This window comes from Fringilla coelebs (assembly GCF_963513975.1).
Source record: "Fringilla coelebs genome assembly, chromosome: 1".
In the NCBI taxonomy this organism is placed as follows: domain Eukaryota; kingdom Metazoa; phylum Chordata; class Aves; order Passeriformes; family Fringillidae; genus Fringilla; species Fringilla coelebs.
In genome coordinates this window covers 122147067-122169115 of record NC_140028.1, presented here as the reverse complement: position 1 = coordinate 122169115, position 22049 = coordinate 122147067, and positions in this window count along the sequence as shown.

Sequence of the window (22049 nt, the reverse complement as noted above, 5' to 3'; positions counted from 1 at the left end):
TCAAGGCTTGTTGGTGATTGCTTCATATTTACTGTTAGTCCAGCAATGGAGATGGTACTTTTACAGTCTTTGGACAGACTAGTGAGTGTGACATTTAAAGTGTTGATTTTTGCAGCACTTATGTTAATTGTTGTAATTTTCCTGATGAACCACCATTCTGGTTCCCTGATGCAGCCAAGATAGTTTTACATTTTCTATGCAGGCCTCTTTGCCATTTGGTCTGTGTAGTGTCAGCTTCGAGTGCTACTGAAAGCAGACAAAATTGCAAGCAAATTGCATCAGATTGCCAACATTGTGAAAAGGTAAATTGCTTGCAAATCTATTTAAACCACTGCCCTATTTTCATCAGCTTCAGTACTTGGTATTCATGATTGCTTAATTGGCGACCTTTCCTATTGTGTAGTGCTTTATGGTGTAATGGAAAGCGATCTTTACCAAACCAATTACCCTTTTTTTCTCAGCACTACATTATTGCTGTGATTGCAACTGCCAGTCCTTTGTAAATGAACTTTCTGATTTCAATGATGTTTTTAAAATGTAAGATAGAAAAAAGTGGCATTCATATTGTGTGATGTTCTATTTTGAAGCCTTTTTGTAGTCACCATTGTCTGGGAAAATGGACTGAAGGGTTACACAGTACCTACAAATATCCATGTAACTATTATTAATATTATCATAATGTCTCCCTTTGTACAGCAGCTCAATTAGGAAAGGATAGGAGAAATATTTTGTCACCCTGTCAAGTGCACAGGAAGTGCTTTTGATGCCTCTTTTTTTGACACATACATTATCTTCACTAATAATATGAGATTCCTTTTAAGACATGGAAGTAAATATACAAAATCTTAGCTGCTACGACAATTCAAATCACCATAACTTTACAAAATGTATTTTTAAAGAGTCTTAGCTTTTCCAGACATTTAGGCATAAAATATTTTGAAATACTGTGGGCAGTATAAATAAAGGTAAATGTTGCCATTTCCTTCCACTAGAACAGGGACTGCAGCTATTTGTCTAGAAAATACAGAGATAGTGAAAGAACACATTTCACAAGGCGCATATTATCTAGTTTGGTTTTGGTTTCAGCAATAATAGGATGCAAATGTTTGAACATGTTCCTGTACCGACAAAAAAATTGAATTCTATAAAAATGATCATTCTCATTTTTTTCTGTAATACAGGATTTAAAAAAAATTACAGAATCCCAAGAGCTTACTTTGTGTATTTATTTATGTGATTTAGGAAATTATATCGTTACTCGTAAGTGGCGACACGGAAAGGGCTCTACAAGTAATTTAGTCATTCCCTAATATGGTACTGTAAGTGCAAATGGATGCATCATTCTACCCCCTACAGTTAAGAATTCTGTTGCAATGACAAAAAATTGAAAGTATTTTTTCTACTCTTTGTTCTTTATTCTTTTACCAATTAAAAAAACCAAAATCTTCTGGTTAAGTTTTCTGATGATTTTAGTATTTTTTGTTGTGGTTCAATGATTTATTTACAGGTGTGCTCTTCAGTAAAGCAAGTCTTTCCCCAATTGTACAGTCTTTTTTATTTGTAAGAGAAAAACATCACTGAAATCTACTGTATGGCAGTGTGATTCTATTTCAAAGCAGTGAAAAAACTTTATTTTCTCTACTTTAGAAAATTGGAGAAGCTACACAGAAGCCATCTGAATTTCTGTTTTATGCCCAGGGCATAAGCCAGCATGAAATGCTGTTGATCTTGAATATGTCATTGCATGTATAAACACAGTGTGTGTGCACATGCACAGGTATTCTCCCAGCTCTAATTTAGCTATAGTTTTTGTGGGAAGAGAGGAAGGAAGGTATCCATATCTCCACCTTTGTAGAGACTAAGAACATAGCAATGCAGATTACCCCAATGTAGAATTAAGTTGTTTTTTTTTTTAATCAGAAAAGCTTAGGTGGGGAAAATGCCTGAAAGAGAGAAATCCAGGAATAAAATATTTTCAACTTCTTCCCATATATGTGTTCACAGAACACACAAATTGTCAAGGACAGCTGGTCCTCCCCCAATTTACTCTGCGAGCATTGTACAGGCACCCCAAGTGCCAACAGCTAGGATGATGGCTTCACCTCAGAATGGAGTTCTCTTCTTCAGAAAGCAACTCCATGATGCAGCAGTGAATAAGTGGACATTCAAACCTGATATTACTGATGCACAGAAACAAATCAGTAGCTAGAGAAAACTGGCACTGATGGAGCCCAAAGGTGAGGAGGGACTTTTCACTTGGCACAGTGAGAAGAATGTAGCTGCAAAGGGAGGTCATGGCTTTGTGATGGGGCAGTGTAGTTTCAGTAAAGCAGCAAAATAACAGAAGTGGTATCTAATTCAGTAGGAAGCACAGTGAGGAATGTGTTGAATGGTTTTGAGAGTTATAATGGGCACGTGAAAAATGACAGAAAACTCAAGGCATTTGCTCCAGACATTTTGCATTGATAGTGAAATGTGATCTGTGCAGCCGAAAATGTTTCATGATGCAAAATAAACTGTTTCCATATTGTAACATGAAAAATTCCAGGTAGTGTAAAGCAGATGAACAGGAACAAGGAAGTACTGTGTCCACAATTCCCTGTTAATTCTTTGTTGAACATGTTCTTTAAGGCTTAGTTGTTGCATTGATTTCAGTGTTGACTCTTTGCCTTCAGTGCTATAAATGGGATAATGTTACCATAGTCACAGCAAGTTCATATTGTGATCCATGACCACACTCTTGTCCTGAATAAAATTCTAAATTAATACATTTGTTGCTGAACTACCAGGAACCACTGCCCTGCTGCCCTGCTGCACTGGTAGGTTGTGTATGTTGTCAACAGGATTTTTAATCCTATAGACAAATAATTCTGGTTATTTAGTCTCCTTTTTTGTGCATAAATATCCTAAAATTGTAAAATTAGAGGACAGAATTTTGCTTCTGGATTGAAAGCTACAGAAATCCATGAGGCGTGCAAAGTAAAAGCATATAAATGCATTCAGAGAGGAATACATACTAATATCTCTTTAGCCATTCTTTGGTGGAATGTCATTAAGACTTAATGAGCTTATAAAGGAAGGCCTGATGAAATTCATCCATTTTTAAAGTACCTCTGAATGTGTGTGTATGTATATAATATGTATGTCTTGTTTTTCAGGTTTCCTGACAATGACTGGAAATTTGGCACCATGGGTTTTTGATGACTGTTTCTAAGCTGCCTTTAGCAGAAACTGGTCTGGAAGTGTCCCTGTCCACAGTCTTTCACCACTCAAAAAGGTAAGTGGGCACATCATTGAAGTTTGAACTGTGTGTCGAGTGACAAGAGTCACCCAAACAACAGCTTGTATTCAGAATTTTCCTTGTGTCTAAATAATGGTATTGGAACAAAATTCTTCTCTGTGAAGGTGGTGAGGCACTGGAACAGGTTGCCCCAAGAAGCTGTGAATTCCCCATTTCTGGAAGTGTTCAAGACCATGTTGGGGGGGACTCTGAGCAACCTGGTCTAGTGAAATGTTTCCCTGCCCTTGGTGGGGGATATCTGGTTTTTAAGATTCCTTCCAACCCAAACCAATGCTCTGATTCTATGATTATTGTATTCGGAGTAAGATCGTACCCCAATATGACAGAGAGTATCTGTATGCTATTTTTTATAAATGAATATGGGTGGTTTTTTACATGGTTATACATTTACCAGTTATTTCTTGCAAATGGAAGCTTCTTCTAAATTTGGTTGTTACAGAGCCTGAAGGGAATTTGTTTCCCTAAGCAAACCTTAATGTTCAAAAAGACAACCACTCCATAAATTTTGTCATGCCATCAACAATTGGGTAAAACTTTGGTTGATGAAAAACTTGGGGTCTGTTGAGAAGTCTATTCAGCTGCAGGTTAGAGGCTGATGATAAGAATGGAGGCACTGCTTTGTATGTCTCTTTAAGTTTGCAAAGGTCTTTGATATCCCTTGGAGTAAAAATGATATGTGGATATAAGATATCATTTGTACTAATTTAGAATTCACATAGCAATATGTAATCTCTCCTGAACTTTATCAGTATGACACGACAGCAAACTCTATCACAAAATTTCCACGTTTTCTAAATGAAGAGGGTGTTTCTCTATGACAATATTTGGTTTTATTCCCTCACATTTCTGCCCTAGACTAAATTACAGTATTTTGTTTGCAATTTTTTTGTCATATCATGTTAGCCTAATATACCACTAATACAATTTTAATACAGAAATTTTAGTATTCCTACTCATCGGATGATACAGTATGCTATCACATTAGCCTGCTATGATTTCTTCTTGCGGTATCTGTTGCTAATCTATAATTACATTTCTACCTTATTTTAACTCTGATAGGTGCCACCATTGCCCACTCTTCTGCATTTCAGACCCTTCATAAACTCCATGTTACAAAGTTCTACAGCTGAAGAGGTAACATTGATCTAGTAAACAATATTTCGTAGTGTATTTGCAATTATCTGTGAGTTCAGTCTGCTATGGTGCAGTAGCTATGCCTGAAAATTAAAGTTTTGTTTTCTAACTTAGAAAATAAGACAAAAATATTATTATTGTAAAGCAAACAAACAAACAAAAAACTCAACCAAAATTGTGCTTGCACAGAGTACCTGGAGTTTCTACAGCAATGGAAGGGGAAATCTTTCTCAAAAGCAATATTAAAAACACCTTTATTTCCTGTACAGTTTATTTTTTCCTGTTTTTTCTATTCACCTATTTAAATAGATTTAAAAACCTTCAAAGAAAAGGGGAAGACAAGGAACAAATCCCTGTATTTGTGTTGACAGCTCAGTGCCTGCAGCTTCTCTTCAAGGCGCTGTCTAGTAACACTCCTTTCCATGGCAGGAAGCAGAAAAATTTTACTGTCCTGGACCAGGCAACCTCTCATGCTCTTCATGACCAAACAGATGGAAGCAATTTTTTCTCACTGCTTCTTCTTTTTGTTTTACCTTACCTAAGATAGAATTTTATTTCTTGGCTTAACTAGAATGGTAAGAGACCTGGTGTAGTAAATAGACAAAATTATGAACTGTGCAGTTCTCTGGACAAATCTCATACTCTGATTCTTTAAGAAGGATTATTTCCCATCCCTCAGGTCTGCAACAGCGTCTTAGATTCACAGGACTGGAACACCTACTCATTCCAGTCTTGCAGTTATAGCAGTGGGAGTCACAGAAGCAAATTAAAGGCCTGTGAATATATTGTGTTTTGCTTAGAAATAGAATCAGGTATGTTTTAGAAATGCTTTAACAGTACAATGTTGTGCTTAACAGGCCATCTTGCAATGAATTACTCCAGTTAACCTATCCATATGACTGCATACCTGCCCTTTGTACATGGACTTTTGCAAGTGTCCTTTTGGGGTTGGCCCTGCTTAAAGCAGCCGCAGCCTGAGAGCTGATGCTATGAGATTTCCAGTTAGATGTTGCTGCTGTTTGGGGCCTCCCCATCTCTTTCCATTTCATCTAGGACTCAGTTCCACCTTGCATTCACTTCCACCACATTCTTACTGAGACATCACAGCTGTAATCCAAGGTCAGAAGCTGGCTGGTTTTTTTTGCCTGCTTTCAGATTTCTAAGAGTGGTATGTGTAATTTTGCCCAAGTTTGGTTTTCAAACCAGCTGATTTGCAACCATTTTCCCAAATATTTTCTTGAGATTCCTCCCCTGTAAGATGTGACTGGATGCCTTTGAGCCTCTTCAGTAGCTTAGTAGGAAAGATGTATCTTTGATCAAAATAAAGTTCAATAGGACCTCCATAGGTGCTCAGTTTAGCACAGTTGGAAGAAGACTGGAACAAAATCTACACATCTGAGTAAGACCTGAAGTATCTAGGAAGTATGTTTTGGTCCTTGGTGACATTTTTCAAAAGGTGCTTTCTGTGCTTTTGATTCTGGTGTTACTGATTGTTCTTCAGGCTCTGTGCATAAATGATGAACAGATTATGGTTGTTAGGTGAGTAGATTTACAAAGCATTGGGAAACCAAGAAATTAATTTTTCATTCTCTGCCTTTCTACTCACTGGCCATAGTACCTTCCCCTTTGCTGCAGGGTGGGTCTACAGGAACAAAGGTGGAAATTTCTCCTTGGTTATGCAAATCACCATGGTCACTCCATCAGTGTCCCCAGTCACAAGAATATCTGTACCTTTTAGTGGTATTCTGCAATGTCATAAATATTCTTTCAGTAAAATCTTCTGACCTTATAGTACTCTTTGGGGAGTTGCCACAGGTTCTGTCAATGCATGTGTTCATCCTTTTAAAGGGGATGATCATATGAGCTGGAGCAGCCATGCTGGATAAAGGCTTCTCAGCCCTTTCAGTGCATAAATTAGACATAATAATGAAATAATGTCTCCTGTTGCATGCAAGTTTCTATTTCAAAATCAAAAAATGCTATGATTACCCTGACATCCACTGATTCCTGAAATTCCTGGAAGCTTGCTATTATTGTTTTTATGATTTAGTTTAAGTAGTGCTAAATTCATTGCCCATATTCAGGTTTAAGTATTTTGCTCAGATTTATGAGCTAAATATTCATGCTGATGCATAGTTTGTTTGCAACACACTACAGGTGAATGGGCAATTTTGTTGTTGCTCAGTTTCAGAGGAGCTGGTCTAGGTCAGAGCAGATCAGTCTGATGGGACACATTCCCCTCCAAAATTTATCAGGAATTGTCTATCCCTACCATTAATACATATTAACATTGATATTACTAAGTGTTTAACTGTAATGATTTTACTTTCTTAACCCACCTTCAGCATCCCTCTTCATAAGAGAGGGCCAAGGATTTGTAGAGTATTCAATATCTTTATTCAGAACTCTCAAATTATTCATGAAGCTAGTAATACACTTTAATTTCTTTGTGTTGCTGCATTGTGTTTTTATAGATTGACTGTAATTTTGCCTACACCTGCCCTCAGGATCTCAGAAGCTGAGCTTTATTATTTTAATGAATTTACACTAAATATATCTTGGTCACTTAAAGTACATTTCAGGAAAGAGATTATAGGAGGTCAACAGATGAAAGTATACATTTTTTTAAACGTGGAGTAATTTCCTTTGGATGATTTTCCTGGCTTTTGGATTGTTAGGGAATGCACATGTCCCTTTACTTCTGGGCAACAAAAAAAAGTTAAGGAACAAGAATTCCTGGAATTTGATGGGAATTCTAGTGCAAATCTACATTGTGTACTTAGCAAACAATCCCAGCAGTAGTTGTGATTAGTGCCCTGGTCTGAAAGGCTGGTGGTTTGAGGTGTCTTCCCACTTGTTGAGTAGCTGCTGCAGGGCATGGGGAGCTCCTGGTGAGCTCTGACCTTCCTTGAGAGCACAAGAGGCTTCATGGGAAGCTACCCCAGTGCTTCTGTCTCTGCCCTTGTGCTTTGGGGATGCTGTGATTTCTCCAGAATGAGCAAATACTGAGATACCTTTCAGAATTTTCTATATTTTGGTCTGGTCGATGTGGTGTGTCTCGTGTGATGTGTTCTGCAGCTAGTTCAGGTATAAGGAATAGGATGTGTGTGATGTTGCACTTATTGCAACTCAGCCAGAAATATTAATTTTTGCAGGTGGCAGGTGAAATTCACTGGGGTATTAAGGAAAAGTTTTGATGAATAGCTGCACATTCTCTCCGCCTAAGGTCTGTTGTTGCATTTGAACTGTAAGCTGAAATGACAGTTGCTTGCATGGCAGAACACCCAGGAGAGCACAGCAACAGCAGTGCCACCTGTTATTCATTGTGTGACTAGTGAAAAGACACAGGGTTCTACCGGGCATGAGAAGATATGATGTGTTTCCTCTTTTCCTAGTGAAGAGATTCTGACGCAGATTATGTGTACATTGAAAGGTAAACATTTCCATTGTGTGTTTTAGATGCTGTAGCAGTACCTATTATTTCCCTCAGAACCTTATCATATTCACCAGTATTTAAATTTTATGAAGTATTGAATTCCATTACATCTTTTTATTCCTTCCTTGAGTACCATCAGTTTACAAAAAGAGGTGAGATATATTACTGCGTGAGAAATTTTAGAAGGTGCATAAAATCTTATAGTTTATTCTTGACCAAGTTGTATAACATCTATGATGCTTTCCCAATAACACCTTCTTTCAATGCTAAGGTAAAAAGCTTTTTACTTTGGGAAATTAGATCAGTTTGAAAACTGTACAAAAACTATTAAAGAAAGTAGAAACAATTACCAAATATTATATGGGAGAAGGATACAGTAGGTTTTCTGGTTTACTAGTGAGTATAGCTTTCAAACTTCATGAAGAATATAATCTCCTCCTTAAGAGCATACAAATTATCATAAATGTTATAACTAGCTTTGAAAGCAACACATGAAATTTTTTATGGTTTCCTTTGCTGTGCCAGGTTGCACCTATGAATCTTGGATACAAGGATTTTAAAGATCCTGTGAGGCTGTAATCCGGTGAATGCATTTCCCTCACCTGACTCAAGCTGCAGGAGGACATCATCACCAGAGAGCTCTGCTCCTTGTGTGTCTGCCAGGACAGACCTCTCATGATTCCTACTGCACAGCCTGTAGGCTGAACAACTGCCTTTAGCAAAGGATGAATTAGTCTAGAAGGCCAAAATTAAGATTAGGATGAATTGCCTTCCAGAGTCCAACATTCCTCTGCACAGGTTGCTGAGGAAGGTCAGCTAGGACAGGTAACTTTCAGAGCTCAAAAGTTAAGCAATGAACTGTCTGTTGACACACTAACAAGTCTGGAGTGGAGTCAGAGGCAAGAACTGAGCCCTGAGACCCAGTGGGAGACTTGTACGCTGGACAATTTACAGTATCTTTAAACAGCCCAAATGTTTCTATGCTTTCATACTCAACATTGTCTGAGATTAGTTTCCTTGAAGAGATTTCAGGTTAGTTTGGCAGAAGCAGACACATCCTCTATTACTAGCTGTATTTGAAATGTTTGACCTCAACTCAGACTTTGTTGGCAGAGTTATTCAGTAGTTATTTTTCTGTATTAAAAAACAGGCCCTTGGTTTTAGTCAGAGCTTGTGGTCTCTTGGGACACCAGGCCAGTTCAGTGTCCATCTTGACAAGGTAATCTGCTGGTCATGTCAAATGTCCATGTTGGTGTCTGTGAACACAGAAGTGAAAAAAATGATTTCATTTAGAACTTGTCTCTATTCTCATTCTGGGAGAAAATACTGATTTCTTTTCAAGCTTATGCTGAGAGCAGCCGGGTGCTCAGTTAGAATAAGACTGTGCCATAAGAGAGGATAACCAGAGGCTAAAAGAGGCAGAGACAGTACCAGGGGAAAAGACACCTGCAGGGAAAATAAGTGCAATATCCTTCACAAGATGATATCTTTCTAATTTCTTGAGGGTTGGTCCCACTGTGTCAGACAATCACAAATGAAGGGAAAGGAGAAAATGTAAAATAAATCAGCGTTCGTCATTCTGGTTTTTGAAACTGTTGTAATTTACTGTCATAGTACTTGAGGGCAAATCATACTGAGGTGTCATAAATAAACCATGTAACATTTGATTTTTTGCATGTTGTCACATTTCAGTGTATTAGAGTTTCTATTACAAGTCAGCTATCATTTTATCTTGCTAACAATTTGGTATCAGTTTTGTTTCTTCAACTTTGTTCCAAGTCCAAAAATTACATGATTTTACTTCCACTAGCATGAAAAATTAGGACATGGGGAAACAGCAGAATCTTCTGATACAATGAGTGTTTGTAAACCTTTGGCTACAGCCATCTGCTTGCACAAATAAGAAGAGTTAATTTTTTTTCTGCTTATTATCTTTTAACCAAGTGAAATGTGAGCATGACCCTTAATGAACTAGGATGTAACAAGAGCAGTTCAAAGTATTGAAATTGTAGGCTGTGACTTGGGCTTGTTCTTTGTTTTGTGCTATACTGTCCAGCATCCCAGTTAATACAATTAATGCTAAGTGGTTGAACCTTGTGATATGCTGAACTTCCCAAAAAGCAAAGGGAACAGAGGATTCTGATATACATTGAAAATTTGTAATGTCTAAAGGGAACGGTCCTCCCCTCCACCCTGTATATTGTCAGATGGTCAAAGATTAAAAAGAAAACAACAAAGACCCAAAAAAATATGCTGGTTTTGGGACAGTCCCAAACTAAACATTTTAGTTCTTGGTCCCTCAATGCTTCTTATAGGTACGGAAGTGCCCAATAAATCTCTGCCTGAAGGAGATGACAGACTTAAATTTAGGAAAACCTGCTGATCTTCAATCATTCCCAGAAACGAGCTAGCTCTTTCCCAACTCTGCTCGATAGAATTCACAGAATCCACAGAATTACTAGGTTGGAAGAGACCATCAAGATCATCAAGTCCAGCCCATGCCCCAACATCTCAACTAAACCATGGCACTGAGTACCATATCCAATCTTTTTTAAACACATCCAGGGATGGTGACTCCATCACCTCCCCGGGCCATTCCAGTACTCAATCACTCTTTCAGGAAAAGCTTTTTCCTAATATCCAACCTATATTTCCCTTGATGCAGCTTGAGACTGTGTCTCAACTTGATACTTTCCTTCAAGTAAAATGCATTTGTAAAATGTATTTTTGTAAAACAAGTCTCCTTTGAGCCTGAGAAGGGACTCTCTGGTCTTGAGGTCCATAGTGCAGAAGAGACCCTTCTTCCTTTAGTGTAACAAAAGGAACAGCTGGGGGGCAATCCCAGGGTAAAAGATGAATTGTAGTGCAGGAGTTACCTTAGCCAACTACTGCCAAAGCATCCCAGCCTGTGTCTTTTCTGTAATTATTGCATTTAATACAGCCAGTTACTTGCACAAAAGAGCTTCCGGATACAGCAATTTCCACGGAGGGCTGTTTGGGAATGTAGAGGCCCATCATTTAGCTCTGATATTGTTGGGTTGCCAGAATTGATCATAGCTCTTGACGGAACACCTCTTGGTTTTTTTATGGAGTGCATCAGAGTGACATTTCACATTGTTTAAGTAGGAGTGATCTGTTAGTTTATATTTTATCTAAAACTGCAGAGCAGATGACCTCCCTCAGGGTCTAAATACATGAATCCTATGTGCATGTTATAATTAATAGTAGAGCTAGGAGAGAAATTCATAACAAGGGGCCGAAGAGCTGGGCAGAACAACTTGTCAAAAAGAAGGAAATTCCACTACAGATTAGCTTATTTTTAAGCATGTCAAGCTCTACATACAAACATGATATATTGCTTCCTTGTAATGTCTGTTTAGGCCCAGATGCTCGAGGCAGTGTCAGGGAGTGCTGTAAATTTTGTCTGAGTCAGGGCAATTCTGATTGATCTCTGAGTGTAAAATCGATAAGAAGACACTGTCATTTTCTTAAAGGATGAGCTAGAAAAGGAAAATAAATTAAGACTCTACTGAATGTCTATCTCCAGTGCTCATTAATTCAGTGTGGTCTGTACTTTGTTAATGTTATGTCCACAGCTTTAATCTTCCAGGTGCTCTTCCTGCAGATAGTCGACAGCAGCCCTTTATTATGTTATGTATATTTCATCTACACGTGGTGGAAATAAAATGTCTGCCCTCTTCTTTCCCCTAGCTCTTGATTAATCCATTTTATTATTTTTCAGAAATACATCACTTGGGTACTGATTAACTTAAAAATGGAAAGCCATTGTCTTTCTTGCGTGTCCTTCATCAGAACTAACACACCGGCTGCTCATTTGTCTTGGGTTGTTACAGCAAATAACGACTACCAGGCATTTCCCCTTATGTAATATAGTTCAGGAAGATTAATTTACTTCTGCTCTTTTTCTCTGCTTCTTTTTTGTCTACTAAGACTTTTTTGACATGTTTTGAACTCCTTCCCAGCTCCCACTCTCCTGTTTCCTCTTAAACATTTTACAACATTTTACACTGGAGCAGCAGTGCTAAAACTGACCATTACAGTCTCCAGTCCAGGTCACCCAGTGCTGCTGCAGACGTGGCTCCTTTCAGGGCTCACTTGCCTTGCTCTGCCCTGGTGAGTGTGAGATCAGGGGGGTGTCCCTTAAGGATAACAATGCATTGCCACCTTAGCCCCACAGCCTTCTCTTGCTCAAGTCATCTTGAAGTTAATAGGTCTGCTAAGGGAAGTATAGGCTATTCTCAGGAGTATAACTTAAGATGCTGTTACACTGAAAAATAAAATAAGTTTTATCACTAAGCAGTCATTTACCTTTCTACACATCTACTGTCAATGTAGAAATAGCTTCTAAACATAAACAACAGGTCATTTATTTTATGCTTCTGTTTCTAATTCACAATGTTAACATCAGGGCCCAAACGACACAGTGACTATCAGTGATCAAGTTTAAAAAAACAAACACGTAAATACTTTTTGGCAAGGAAAAGAATGTTTTCCATATTCCACCCCCCAGCTATTCCTAATAATTAAAATGCTATTTACTTACAACTTCATTATATACCTCTAGGGTATGCTGATTGAGAAAACAGAGGTAGTTGAAAAAGAAGACCTCTTGACTTCAACAAGCATTTAATGCATATTCATGAAGCATCTCATTCCCATTCCTTAAAAAAGTACAGTACATGCCAATTAATTAATTTTCATGGAGAGGCCATTGGTGAGACTAGACCTTGTACCATCTGTTTCCTAGCTGAGCAGGCTTCACCTGAGCTTAAGGAGTGGTTTCAGTGGTCTCATCAAGCAGTGTGTAACATTTTATCTGAAAATCATCCTTCAGGACTTTTTCCTGCATTCACTGAAATCTGATTTTCAGAGAAGCTCAGGAAATCTTTTCAACATTGTATTCAATGTATCTAAAACTGAGTGTATTCAGTTAAACTCTAAAATGCTATGTGCTTCTATGTTTAACCTTGAAAAGAGCATAAGTCAACTCCTAGGTCTTCTCCTGGTTAAATATCAAAAAGTTTGTGCTTTGAGAATAACTCAGTAGGGGTAGAAGCACTCCAGAACAGGCTGAGCTTTTGTCCAAACCTACTTTTCCTACCACAAGGCTACAGCCAGTGACATCCAAAGCACAAAAATCACTTCCCTGGCACAAACTGCCAAAATGTCTTCTGTAGTACTTAGGTTAAATTGTGAATTGTATCATCCTTGTATTAGGAGAGAACCAGATGCCTGATTTGCACTGGACACACATGGCCTGATCTCCAGGTTCCTAGGAAGTCCTGATTCTGTTAGCAGAGATAACTGACTTCTGATGTTAGCAGAGATACTGATTTTGCTATATCTGAAAAAACAGGCAAAGTTGAGGTCATGGCCAAAAACCCTTCAGGGCATGTGGTATTCTGCTGTGTCTTCCAAGCCACCCATCAAGGTAATCTGGATTTTCAAACAAAAAAAGCTATAAACTTCCTCCAGATAATAACATTCCACATTAGGAGAAGAATTATGACCAACTAAATGCAGACAGTAGCCCAGATATAGAATTGTCTCTGGGTTAGACAAATGCCTATCTGATTGTTGTCTGAATTACAAATCTGTAAACCCTCTGACAGCCAGCTATTTGCAAAGGCAATAAGCATTTGTGATAGGAGAGGATTTCATAGTGGTCATGCTGCCCAGCCACATATCTAGATCAGCTGAATTTGGGAGTCAAGTTAGAAAATCTCCATCAAAATGGAATTGCTCAAACTAAACATTATTGAGCAAGTGTATTTTTCAAATACATTTTGAATGTGACTGAAATGCAGCGATAAGTTTATGAACTCTATCATAGTAGACATTTTTATACTGTCCTTGAAAAATGCACCTATAGTTGAGCGGATGGAATGGATTTAATAGTAATATATAATATAAATACATGTAGTAAATATATAAAGCTATGTATATAATGCACATACCAAATGACAGTACATGTATATTCCAGATTGCCTGCTCTCCAAAGCTTCTGCTGTGTGTATGCTTCCAACAGTCATACAATGAAACCTGTGCAAATTTATTTACCTGCAGCAGGCTCAGCCTGTAGGATTTGACATCCTTTAACCAAGGTTTTAAAACCATGCCTGTATGTAGTTGAAGGACTTAGCATGAATTTTTGTGAGTTTATTTTGCTAGAGAGTGTGAGCTTATTTTGCTAGAGAGGATCAGTTCAAACTTAGAGCTAAATGTTTAGCACATAAACAGAAAAAAACCCCTATAGATTTAAAAAATATTTTATATTAAAATATAAAAATATAAATATATATAAAAATATATTTATATATAAATATATAAATAAAAAATCTCTATATATATATTTATATAATAAAATATCCATTTTAGGAAGGAAAAAACCTAACACAAATAACCACACTTCTATAAGAAAAAACAAAATTCACCTTATTTAAATTAAACTTGTTCTGGTTTTATTATTTGAATTAGCATTCCCATTGATTTTGTTCTGTTCTTGCATCATGTGACTTTGCTAAATAAACAGTAACTGATCCAAAAGCTGATACTGAAATTCTGAATGCAGCAAGTAAGGTGATAGTAATGTAGGCTTTGGGTCAAGACACTTAAGCAGTCCAGATTTCCTCTGGGAATAGTAAGATGTTTATTAAAAAGTATCAAAATGATGACTGGCTGCTTTTCAACAAAAATTCTTGACAGGGTTAGCTACATCCTTAAATTCAAATGAAGAGATGTTTTTACAACTATACCAAAGATTTGTTTATGAGACCCTCAACTTTTTCTTCAGTCAGACTCCCAGTGACTTCATGGAAACAGAAAATCAAGTTGGATCAAACTAATTTAAACACTATAAAAAGAGGTTAGATGCACAGAGTATATTGATATGGATCTGTTTATAAAGAGATAATAATTTAAGAGACTTAATGTGCATAACACACAGCCATGTTTAAGATTGCTTTAAGGTTTAGGATTTTTGTCAGTGCAACCATGTCCTGGTGTTTTGAGCAAAATTATTTAGATAGGGATCACACTTGATTTTGAAAATGGAGTGCTGTTGTACAATTTTACAATGTTAGTTATTGATAGAATGTAACACATTTCTTGAAGTTTTGTTTAAACATGCTTAGATTTCTATCAAATAGATTTGGAATTGATATCTGAAAAGGATGATGGCATACAAGCTGCCCTGGGATGGGGGAATAGAGATCCAAAAGAAGAACTACAAGAAATGGATATCCAAATGGTTTTAAACTGAGGCCCTGGCCCCAGTAGCAAAAGCTCTGAGAGAAATAAGAAAATTGGGAATTTATATTAAAATAGTAAGGTGAGTTTTGGAAAATCTGAACTTTGACATGGTCCATTCAACTGGGTCTGTTGTATTGATCTATGAGATTTATTGTCACAATTAAAAATCTGCATGGAAAGGATTTGTGTTGTTTATGGTAGTATTAATTATCTGTCTTGTTACTGTACTGAACAATCTAATATTTCTCAATCTAATTTTATACTTTGGTTATTAAAAGTCTGGGAATAAATTTTAAAGTTGTGAAATTTATCCCTAGCTGTTCTGTGAATATTAGTGGAAATAGGTGTACCAACCCCAAAGTTTCATAACACTCAGCCCATAGGTATAAGGACTCACTGCTCCTTTCTGAGCAGTAATTCATTGCTTCTTACAATGAATTCATGCTTTTTACATATAAATGTCTGCCAATTTATAAAAGGCTGGGTGCTATTGAGACCAACAGGTTAGTTTCCTTTGACTTCAGTGGGGGGCAGGATTGATCTGAGAATGTAACCAGGTTGATGTTCTTTATGATTGTGCATACTGAGGAGTATTAATGAGAACATGTTTTACAGTATGTGTGCTGCATGTGCTTCCCATCCCCAGTAACCTCAGAACTACTGTATGGTTATATATCCATGGTGTGGCTGGAACCCATATCCTTTTGGATATGAATAGCAGCAGTAAATCAAAGTACGTGTTTATACTGCATCATGAATCTCCTTTTCTGCTGGAATATTTGAAACAGCAGCAGATGACTTGAATTTGTGAATTCAAAAGCAATGCTTGCTTCAACAGGGGGCATTTTCAACAGTGGCTGCTATTGTGAGGAACTTGGTTTAGTGGCTTAGTGAAGGCATCATAAAATCCTTGCCACCTTTGCAGGTTTCTCTTAAACAACTTGCTTTCGTTTTGGACACTCCTTGGCAAACAGTTGAGTCCCAGGCCTCCAGCAGATTTCAACCTCAATTTTTCATTCAAGGTACCAAAAGAGAAAAAAAGCTTCTTTGTAAATCAGCAGCATTAACATTTTACATATTTGAATCACTTGCTCTTTTTTATGGTACCCTTTTGAGACAGCACTTTTTTCTGGTGAAGCACTGGAACAGGTTGCCCAGAGAAGTTGTGGATGCCCCATCTTTGGAGGTGTTCAAGACCAGGTTGGTTGGAGGCTCTGAGTAAGCTGGTCTAGTAAAAGGTGCACCTGCCCATGGCAGGGGGGCTGGAGCTAGAGGGTCTTTAAGGTCTTTTCCAACCCAAACCAGCCTCTGATTCTATGAAAATAGAAACAACTAGGTGGGGGAATAAATTCCTATGTCAAGCATACTGCTTGAAGGGTGTATTATGCTATGCAGGAAAGGGACTTGTGAGATTATTTTTACTCAAGCTTTTTCCTTGTTGCCTGGACCCTTTTCCATGCATTATTGGTTACTGTCAGAGTGCTTGTCTGAAACGTGCTTTCCAAGACATCTGATTCTTTCTCTGTTTTATGAAATACATGAAAAAGAGAGAGCAGCTGCACTGCTCTCCTTCAAATACATCTTTACAATCACTTTCTGATACTTATCTGCTCTCTTGCCATCATTTAGGCACCCAACACTACTTTACCTAGAACCCATCAGGAGACCCTTATTAATCAACCAAACTCAGAGAGAGTACACATTATTTAATGATTGCTAGTCCATCTATGAAATATCAAAACAGGGATAAAAATGTATTACTGAGAGATTTCCTTGCTCTGTTCTCATTTTGTTGCTTCTGTAATTTGTCTTGATGTTGCTGTTGGAGTCCTGAAAGATTTCTCTACACAAATTAGGCACTATAGAAACACATTGGAGCACTGCAAATATCTTTTTTGACCCGTGCATTCTGATCTTCCTTGCTGACAGGAGCTCTTTCTTTCCAAGACAAGCTGCCTGCAATGGTGGCTTCAAATTAGCTCTCATCCTTCTTTCCACTCATGCACAAACCCAGAACTCTCCACCTTTGTAAAGCAGGACAGTATTCACAGGGGCACTCCTGCAATCTACCCTCTTTCTCAGTTCAAGCTACCTGTACAAGAGACTGTGTAATGTGTGCCCCACTGCAGAGCCACTGCTGTGTTGGGTCCTGTTTCACCCCTGCCAAAGCAATGGTCCATTTGGATTCCAGAAGCAGGACCTCTGTGGAGCTAGAGCCATGCCATGGAACTAGAAGCGTGCCATTTCTCATCTGACTGTTTGAGGTGTCTGCCTTTGCAGGTACAGGGAAAGATTTTAGGTGGCTAAATACTCTGAAATAGATGAAAAGGCAAGAAAATCGGGAATACATGCTTTAAGTGAGCTTAAACAAAGAATCTTTTGAAAAAGCCTTTTCTACAAAGTAGTAATAAAATTAAACAGGCATACCTGAAATACGACCAGTGACCCTTATATCCTGTGGGATTTTCACTACTTGTCTAGCTCTCACTTCACAAAAGTTGTGTTCTCACTCATCAACATTAGTGCTAATTACATTTAGCCACTTTTGTCATTCTTTACTCCATTAGAAAATGTCTTTTTAATTCCCCCACAGTCTACACAAAATTAATATTTTTTTCAAAGATTTTACTTTTTTGCTTTCATGACTAGAAAAATGTCTCTTCTTTGCAGGAGAATGTCTCCAGTTCCAAGAAGCTTCCCTACATTTGCCCTTGAAGTAATCTTTTGATTCTCCATTTCCCACCTTTCTCCTGACTTTTAAGGCTGCATATGATACGCTAACAAGCAGTGTTACTAAGGTGCTTAATTTCCATTGGATTTCAAAGGGCATGTTGTAGTACAAATAAGTACTTTTGGAAAAAGGAGTATGCCTTTTGTGCCTTGTAAAGCTGTTGCAGGACCCCTCCACACTTTGGAGAAGTGAGGTCTTCCATCATAACTGAGGTACCCAAGTGACTTCACAGCAAGCAGCTGCACTTTTACCTTGGTGCTCAGTGAGTGAGCAACCAGACTTCTCTGGTTACTGTATTTATCAGCCTGGGTCCCACAGGTATGTCCTATCTCTGTGATATTAACCTACCCCATGCTGCCAAAAATAATATAAAACCTAGATCTACAATACTTTTATATGGTCAGATTCTCTTAATCAGGCCAAAGTATATAATAATTCTTGCAGGTAGATAAAGCATCCCTTCACCTTTGCCTTCTGTAGCATTGGCTGATGCATAATAGAGCACTGTGGAAAAGTCTGGTAATGGTGGCCATTAAGTAAAGCCTGCTTTTTTTGGTTGAAGAAGTCTCTTGATAGAACAGAGAGGTCGAGAACCCACGTTATTTATGTAATTTGATAGATTTTGTCATCACAAAATCACAAAAGTCTAAGAAAAATAAAGCTTCTCTTTAATGTGCTAACAGCCTTGTCCTGTGGACCATTTGCCCATTTTTGAGCTGGTGTGCTAGGTGTGAACTCCTAGCTTTGAAAAGTATTAAAAGTCACCTCAGGCACCTTTTAGCCTGTTCAGTTACATTCCTAGCAAGAAAGGAAGCTATTCTCATCCCAGATGTGATCCCATTTAACCCTTGCATGGGATAATAATGAAATTTGCTGTCTTTACCGTTAATTTACGTTCTGTTTTTACCAGGGTGTCTTCTCTAAAGTACCTGCTTATTTGTACTATTCAGAGAAGCTGGTGCTTTCAGTAAACTCACCTCAGGGCTAGCTGCTGGGCATCATTCCATTACCATGATGACACTGGTGATTTTACTGCCTAGAAGTATGAAGTATATAGAAACTTATTGGTGCAATGTATAAAATAAAAAAATGCTTCATCCTCCCATGGGCTCTTCAACTACAGGTGCCTGAAACTGTCTCATCAGTTGAAAACATCTCTAACAAAATCATAGTTTGATTTGCAATTTGAATGCATCCTTCATTAGTTCAAAAACTAATTCATTAATTTTTTTGGTAGAGCTCTAGCTTCCAAGAAAAATGAGCAAGCCTGTGCCTCAAACACTTAAAGCAGCTGCAATGTAAGGACCATTTAGGCACCTATATGAAAAGTACTTCCAGAAACCCTTGGACATTCACAGAATTCTGTAAAAGCAGATCTATATATCTTTAAGTACCTCAGTTCTCATCTCTTCTCTAAGCTAATTTGTAACCCAATTATTTTCCTCTCTTTCCCAGTCCAATCAGGAATGCCTCTTCCCTCCTGATTTGCCTTTTCTCTTTCCTTTTTTCCTCCTCACTATTGACTTTCTTATCCTTGTCTCTTCAAAGAGCTCAGAAAGTGGTTTGACTATCAGTTGGGTGCTTGGGCAGTTTCATTGCTGCAGGAAATGAATTTGAGCTAGCTGGGGTCTAGAATTTGCTTCCCATGAGCTCTCTAACCACTACAAAGCACGGTGTGTGCTTGTGTCAACCAGGTTGTCTTTTCCACAGAGATCAGCTGGATGTCAGGAGGGCAGGGGACTGGTCTCCTGCAGCATTGTGCAGCATCTTTTCTCAACAAGTGGAGCCTTGCCCCTGAATCTGTAGGAAAAGTGGATTTTTTTGCTAGTTGCCTGAGGCTATGGCCTGTGGCATTGTTGCATCTCTTAGATGACCTCCTAAGAAACTGAGGCTCTGGAATCTGTCTTGCGTTTTCTGCTCCTGGCACAGAGCATTTTGAAGTGAAGAATAGTCAACAGTCACCACATGCAAGTCCACATGTGAACCTGGCCCTAAGAGCTGGATGAAAGGCATCCTTTATGGTGCCTTTCCAGATGAATTTTTCCTTTGCTATCTGAATGTAAGGACTGATAATAATAGTGCACCCCTTAACAAGGTTCGATATTTCCAAATGTCATCTCTCCTGGTTTCATGTGCACTTGTTGATTGTTCTAACATCTTAATTAAAAGTGTAACTCTAATAATGGACTTATTTTCAGCCTGCTTCTCTGAGTGGTGCATTGTATCAAAGGACAGGCAATTCAGAAAGCAGTTAGCTGTGGATCAACAGTGACACAGAGCACTTGTGTAGTCGCTGGGGGTCAGTCAGTACATTTCTTTCACACTGGTGCTAGTCAATCACTTTTGTTTTCCAGATTAATTATGTGGCCTTTCATTAAAAAACTAGGCACTCTGGTTTCTTGCCATTTTCATTTCACTTGTGTCTTTGCCTGGGTGAATTTTTACACCAGGGCCTTCTCTATGTTGTGCTTTTCTTCTTTTTTAGGCAAGAAAGTGGAAAGGGTTCAAATAATCTAAAAACCTAAGCGGATGAAAGGGTTTTAGTTCATAATTTCTGTATATCTATAAAGTAAGACAATATAAACTTCTCTTGCAGAGGTGAATATTTCACCATGCTAATGTTATTGTCTCCTTTCTCTTCATGTTCTATAGTTTTCTGTAAAAGCTGAAGCAGTGACTATATTCAACACCTGCGTCTTTAACAGCCACTGCAGTATAATTACCTTTCTTGAATATTCTATAGAATTGTCAAACATCAATTTTCTTTTTCAAGACAAGCTTTTGAATAATGCCGTTTACATACAGAGCTTAACTTCTCTTACGTTGAAAATCTAATTATAAGTATCCAAAATTTACTGCATGTTTGCTGTTTTATAATTCAGTCTACATAAAATTGCTAAAACATGGCATTTTTAACATTTATTCTGGAGCTGAATCAGCACACTCTTTATTGGACACTTTTTCAGTCTTAAATGTAATTGATTCTGTAACAATATTTTTTGATTTTTCTTATTGTGTTTATCTTAAATTTCCATACAGAGGTACAGAGCAAGAGGAGAGGCAATTGATAGAGATGCTTAATGCTCTTTTACTGTTTTTTCATTCAGTGAATATGTATTTTGTGTTGCAAGAAGAATATCTCAGCATTTCACTGAGACAATCTAGGAAAAACACTCCAGCATGTTTTATTCTGTTTGGTGTATTATTCACTGGATATCTAACGCTGATGTTGATTGATTAGATCAGCCTCAGGTAATTAGCCAGGAAATCTTAGAGCAAATCGTGGTGTGAACTGTGCAACGTACCATCCTCCTAGTCAGGCTGCTTTTGCAGTCTTTGTGACACAAACATCGACAGGCAACCATCTCGACTATCTCAAGCAGCACAACTCCAGTATTCTGTTAGGAAGGTGACATTAGAATAGAAAATTAACATAACATTGTATTATTTCTTACTGGTGCAAGCTATAAATTAATGTTATGAAATGTTATGAGCGTATCTGCAAAACTACCTCTTACAAAAATTAAAGAGTATAGTTATAATCTTCCAATTGTCACTCTGGGAATTCCTGTGTTGTCACACATTATTTTCAGAGTATGGTAAGCTACATTTTCCTTCTCAGCCGCTCTTCCAGATTTCAGTTCTCATTGCCAATTTCTGTCCAAGGTTTCTGTAAATCTTTTGTGTCCTTTTTCTAAACACGTCCTATTCTTAAAAGAAGAATCCCTCAGCTATTCACTCTGCAGCTTACAGTGAAACCATTTTCAGCTTTTCTTTTCAAATACAGTAATCTATGAATACATATAATAAGCAAGGTAAAAAATAATTTTAAAGACTATTACACATGCTGCTGATACCAATGTAACACGAGACAATTGCTCTGTTTATTATTCTCTTTTACTTTCTGCAGGTAAGTGTAAAAATAAACCTTTAATATTTTAGTCCTATTAGTTTCATTTTTTTTGTTTGATTTGGTTTGAAGATCTTAAGTATGCCAACATCATCCCAAATTCTTAAGGCTTTGGAACATATCCCCTTCGTGTTGCATTGTATCATGTCTGGTTTAACTCTTCACTCTCTCTTCCAGGAATGAAAAAATTCTCACTGGGGAAGAATACAAATATGTGTAAAATACTATGCTTCTGTTAAAATGTGAATTTCAGTTTCATTACTGG